This window comes from Limulus polyphemus, unplaced genomic scaffold, assembly GCF_000517525.1.
Source record: "Limulus polyphemus unplaced genomic scaffold, Limulus_polyphemus-2.1.2 Scaffold2350, whole genome shotgun sequence".
Taxonomy (NCBI): domain Eukaryota; kingdom Metazoa; phylum Arthropoda; class Merostomata; order Xiphosura; family Limulidae; genus Limulus; species Limulus polyphemus.
The window spans coordinates 93,851-100,402 of NW_013667960.1; the positions used below are offsets into that span (position 1 = coordinate 93,851).

Genomic DNA, 6,552 nt, shown 5'->3' on the forward strand with positions numbered 1-6,552 from the left:
CTGCGCTACTTGCGAATGTTACAAAACCGAATCCCTGCATGCATAAGACAAACAAGAAAAAAAACATGCATTAAGTAATATCCGTGCACTTGGACACAACTTGCCCTGTAAATACAAAGAATAGAAACATTAAAACCCTCAGTGAGATTGGAGCCATATAGGTCTGATAAAAGCTGCCCTTTCAGGCATGCATCACTCCTGGTTGACACAGCTGCTTTTACTCCAGATAATATGCTGTGTGAAAGAGGGAAACAAAAGAATGTGGGGTGAAAAGATTTCAGGAAGGAAAAGTATATGATGTACTGATTAACTGTAATTAATTTGGTTATTATCAAAGCATCCATATCACTACCATGAATCCTGTTTGACTCAAATTTCGGGAGTTGTTCATCTGAAAGCAAAGTTTACCTTAATCTTTAATGGAACATAATACATCATTTAGTTCTTGTGCTGCAAATAAATATGATCAAGAATTATCCTGAATGGGAGTTACAATTTTTACAGGCATTTTAAAAGAGAAATACTAAATAGTTTTTCTTATACTTTTTTCGATTAATTAGATCTATGTACAGACTAAATAAAATGTGTAAATAATGAAATAATAAATTCTTACTAGACATTTACTGATTTGGGGTGTTTTTATTTTATATTTTAAGATACCTGGATGCTTTCACTAAATATCAACATTCATACTTAAATTTGCAAAGAACAGTAAAATATGCAAAGAATGTTCTTAAGGATTGTGAATAAGTAAAAAACTTGTTTCTCAAGTAAATTCAAAATTATGAATTTTCAATCTCTAATATTTATGATCAACAATACATATAAAAGCTATTACAAAAAGCCTTCTATCTTGTTGTGCACATTTATATGACAATTTAAATTTGGTAACCTTACTACTTGATTTTGACTGCATGCTCTACATGCTTTTATGCAAAAGTAAAAATAAAATAGTAATCATAAAAATAAGATAAGAAAATATAGAGATGAAAGATATTCAAAAAGGTGGGGTTCAACTATCTCAGCATAATAAATATTAATATCTTGTGCCCCTGAAACAATATGCATTTCCAAAATGCATACAACATTAATACAAGAGTTACTTGGAAAATTATACAAGGGAAGGCTTCATAATTTCAGATAATTTAATACAAAAAGATTTCAAGTCTGTGTACAGCAGGAAAATAATTGTTAAATGTAGCTTGTGACAAAAAAACACAAATTCAAAATTTTGATATATTTTTAAAGTTTTTGTTCTTCCCTTGCACTTCTTGAAAGATATCTCACTTTTTGTTTGAGCTGTCTTCATCAGTTAGAAGCTATCAGAGTTGATATATAAACATATGATTGTGATTTTCTTGACACAAAAATCCTGTTTATTTTGGGTCTAGCTCAGCAGTAAGCTTGAAGGCTTAAAATTTATAACACTAAAATCTGGGATTCGATCCTCTGCAATAGACACAATATAGATAGCTCATTGAGTAGCTTTGAAGTAAAACAGATATTTGGTCCAGTAATAATACTGTAAGCTGATTTTGTTACAAAGACATTTAATGACTTCTTATATCTGTAAAATATTACTTTTAAGCTTAGCATTTGTGCCAATTTGTTGTCATCTGCTTACATAAGGTCTCCAAGGATATGCAGGCACCAATAATATTAAACAAGTTAAGCTGTTATATTAGAATAAGTTTTTTAATCTCATGAAATATAATAAGTTGCATGAAAATGTTTAAGCTCTCAAGTATTTGTACAAACTATTAAATATTAGAAACTTCTGGTGGCCTAAATATAGAAACAATAATGACAGCAGTTTAAGTTCAAGATTTTGCCCACATAAACTCAAGTGTAGCTAATTTTCTGTCCAAGACATGTTTCCAATCTGTTGCCTTATCATTTTAGTGTTATTTTCAGTTGTGCTTCAAAACTGTAGAACTACAAATCAAATTTATTTATAAAAGTCAGAAGAAATGCTACAGTAACAGTTAGCAAGTGACTACATACCAGTTAAATACTACAGAACTAAAAAATGTTGCCTTTTTTTATTTCATTGAACTAAAATTGCAAACTACTTGTTTGATGCTCAGTTTTTTATTCAATTTCATGCTTGGCCAAAATTGTTGCCAGTTCAATGTACCAGTCTTTTTTGTGTTAGATTTGATCTCAGATGGATATTAATCAATTTTAACTTAGAAAAGATTATTTTCCAATTAGTAAAGATGATATGGAAAGTTGATAAAATTCTCAGCGTTTCAAAGGTAATGAGAAACAATGATGTTATACTGTTTTTGCACATATACTCCATCTAGCATCCTTTTCGGAGTCATTTGAATCACTTTCCATGAGAAGGCCTAAAATTCATCACATATCTGTTGCACTGATATCAATTGCTTCACCAGATGTTAATCCAACTTAGAAAGTGTTGAAGATAATTTTACAATCTTTTGTTCTGTTTGACAACACTTAAAAATTTACTTATCTAAAAATCTTGCAGTAAAAGTGAAACACTGAATCACGTGCTTTGAAATACTGAACCTGTTGCCTTGACACTCCTTCTCCAATGACAATCACAAGTAATAACTTTTTGTGTATTTCCATCCTTTGTCAATGTCTTAATGTCTTTTTATTTCTGTTTGTTTTTACTGCTTGGAATTATCTTTATGATGAAGTAAGTCACTTCAATTTCTGAGAAAGTTCTGCAGGGAGTTGTAGCACTGGTCTTTTCACTAGTGCCTTGACTTGTTCAAATGTTTTGCTTTACAAAACTTATGGAGAAGTGCCATTTTAGTTTTTCAAATCAACCTTTTTTGTTTTTCTTTTCCAATACTGAGCACCAGAAAAACAATGCCTTCTACCAAAAACTTTTTTTCAAGTTTGCTGCTTAACTGCAGTTATGTTGTCACTATCTTAATTAAGTCTTTTAGAAGCTATTACAAACTAAAATAATATAGTTATGATAATTTTATTGTGTGTACTTTTCCAGCTTACTCATGAGTACAAAAGTGAGATATCTTTGATAACTCTTATTAAAGTTATTAAGTTATTACTTATAATAATCATTAAAATGAGTATTTTATAAAGAAAATGCACATATCATTTATTTAAAGGAAAATACTAGGGTTTTGTTTCTGAAAAATAATTCTAATACAGTTTTCAATGGTATTAACACAAACTGGATAAAGAATGCATACACTAAAGAAATGTAACTGTTTTTTCCACCTGTAAACAAACATTAGAAAACATCATACATTACCAAAAGCAAAATAAAATAAAGCATACAGACAATATAAAAATCAATACTTTAATCACTACTTAAAACACATTAAACAATGCAATGATCACATCCAGTTCTTGCATAAGACAAAAAATTAATATGGAAATCTTTTTTTTTTCTAACTGATGTACATCTTTACAAAGTCTGTGAAGTTAAAGAAAGAAGGTGTATTTATGCACCACTGTAACAAGTTGATAAAACTAACATGATGAGTAAAAGTACTTGTCTTTGTTCGGTTTGTATAGCAGTTGAAATAGCCACTTGTCTCTGCTAGAGTAGCTGACTATTATTTAAGTACACGGTCTGCTACAACTGCATGGTACATGGCAGAAGACTGTTTTACAAAGTGTTGTGGTAGAAATATTTTGCTATTCCACTAACTTCATAACACTTAAATGTTTTTCATAGCAATAGCTAAAAAAGTGTTTGAAATTATTTTAATGAAACAGCTTTGTTTTCTAATTCATCTCCACTCCTTTTATCCATAATGCTCTTTGCACACTTTCATCTAATATCAAATGTTGAGTTGGATTATTGAGTCCTTTGGTATATAATTCCTTCACACATCTAAATACTGATTATCACGCTGCTTCATAGCACAAATCCAAACAAGTTACAAAAAAAAAGCCTCAAAATTGATTCACAGCTAGTAAGATATATTAGTGACAAAAATATAGTTATAACCCAATACAACAAAATTATATTATATTATATGGAAACCAGTCATGAGACCACACCAAGAAGCTGAATAGAAAATATTTGTGACACACAATATTATGTTATATGACAATTCAAACAATTTGGCATTTACGAAAAAGATCAGGCCAAAAGGTCATGCCCATGAATACAACAGAAATTATTCCTGACATAAATACTTATATAAAACAATTCAAAATAATGCTAACTCATATAGAAGATTAGCCACAAGGTTAAGTCTACCACTTAAATTTAAGTTCTTGGGAGGAAGGGAGGATCAGTATGTTAGGTATACATGAGTGTTTCCATATAAGTTTAACCTGAGTGTTATGATTTATAGTTTATATACTGAGAGTGTTAAATTTAGTTATTTTTAAAAGTGACAGTTTATCACAGGTTTCTTTACGTAACTATTTACGAATTATACATTGTGTAGTTCAATAGTTATAATTTGGTGATTGTTATATTATTGCATCATATTACTAGAACCTTTTGAGTTCTTCTCATTTTTTAAATTGAGTATTATTGCATCTTAATATCTAGTTATGTGTGGATCATCCTAGAACTCTGTTGGGGTATAAATATACATCCAAAATGTAGTTAGAAAGATAGACCTAGACTGCCTGATTGTGAGTTTAGATTGTTGTGTAGTGATTTTTAAAGCGAAATTATCACAGATTGTATTTTAATAACTGAGTAGAGAAGGATAATTCGTCTTGCCAATTGCGTTCTACAGTAACCGAACTAGTCTGTGTGGACTTTTGAAGAAAAGAGACAATTATTTAAATCTCTGCCTATATCTATGATAATCAACAGCGTAACGAACATTTGTCTATACGTCTTACTTGTTTTAATATATTATTTTAAAGCAAATGGATTGTGTGCTGTTTGTTTATTGTTGAAATTTATTTCCAAAACGTCACAGACACCTACTGTAAATAATCAGCCCATACATAAAACCTGACAAAGTGACATATGACAAGCAAGTATATATTTAAAACAATACTTAATACAGTTTAATCACGCCCTCATAATTATAGCCTGCCCATAACACAGAAACAAATAGACCCTATCTGTCTCTCTGTCTTCAATAAGCTTTTAGGTATCTAAGCCTTAGGCTTTATGATATCTAAAGTAATACAAGGGAAAGGTGCATTCAGTAGTGAGACATTTAAACAAAGGGACATAATTTCACCAGCTGCTAAGTAAGTAAATTACTTGCATTACTTTGGAAGTAAAGCAAAAATATCTACTATTCTAATGTTATCATTAATGTATGGGTATAAGGGATAAAATTAAAGAAAAGCATCATAAATTTAAGAACTGGAAATCAACTGCTATGATGGGAGATTTAGGTGATTACAGAAGATCAAGAAAGTTGGTGAAACAGGAAATTAGGACATCAGAAAGGATGTATGAAAAAAGGTAGGCTGAAAGTGTAAACATTAACAGTAAGGATTTCTTTAAATACATTAAGGGCAAGCAAAATGTTAGGATAAGGGTAAAACCTTTGAGGGATGATAAAGGAAGGCCCACATATGATTATTAAATTATGATTTTCTTCAGTTTTTACTAACGAAGATTTAAGAAATATTCCTAATCTTGAACAGTTAACAGATTAATACAAGATAGAACAAGATGGTCACATTAATTCTGAGATTGTGAACAAAAAATATGGAAGTTTAAAGAATGATAAGACTCCTGAGCTAGATAATATTTCCCAAGTGTTTTGAAGGAGGTTAAGGATTGGATATGTGAGCCACTTGCTACTATTTTTTGCAAGTTATTGAACAGTGGGCAGGTACCAGAGAATTTGAAATTGGCTAATGTTACTCCTCTTTTTAAAGGAGGTGATAAAAATTGTTCCAGTAACTATAGGTCTACTAGTCTTACATCAGTTGTGTGAAAAGTTTTGAAAAGCCGTATAAAAGATGCTTTTTAAAGTCATTTAACAAAGTTTAGAATTTCATTAGATAGCAAATATGGTTCCATTAAGGAAAAATCTTGCCTTAGAAATGTTTTGACATTCTTTGGAAAAGTTATTGCTTATGTAGATGAGTGTAAGTGTGTAGATCTTGTGTATCTTGATTTTCAGAAAGCATTTGACAAGGCACCATATAAAAGCCTTGTTAAAAAATAATTATCTCTATACGTGTGGGGGATAAGTTAGCTAATTGGATAGAAGAGTGACTGTATAGAAAAAAGCAGAGGGTTGTTATAAATAGAGTTAAGTAAAATTGGGTTAATATCACAAGTGGGGTACCTCAAGGCTCAGTATTAGGACCTTTGCTCTTTTTTGATTTACATCAGTGACATAGATGAAGGAATTGTCAATAAATTACTTAGATTTACTGATGACATTAAAGTCTTGGGTGTTGCTGGGTGTGAGTAGGATGCTGCTGCTTTACAAAAGGATTTAGATAATTTATTGAGTTAACTGAGCAAATAATTGGACGATGGGTTATAATTATAATAAATGCAAGATAATGCATGTGGGTTATCATAATGTTACGTATCTGCTTGTTTGTTAATTTCCCATACAAATTCTTTCTGAGAATCTTCAGCAATACAAGTTCTTTCTT

At 30.4% G+C, this 6,552-nt stretch overlaps 1 pseudogene; it reads right to left on the minus strand.

Annotated features, from left to right (window-relative positions):
- The window catches only part of LOC106466702, a 48,320-nt pseudogene that overhangs the window by 26,493 nt on the left and 15,275 nt on the right, over positions 1-6,552 (minus strand).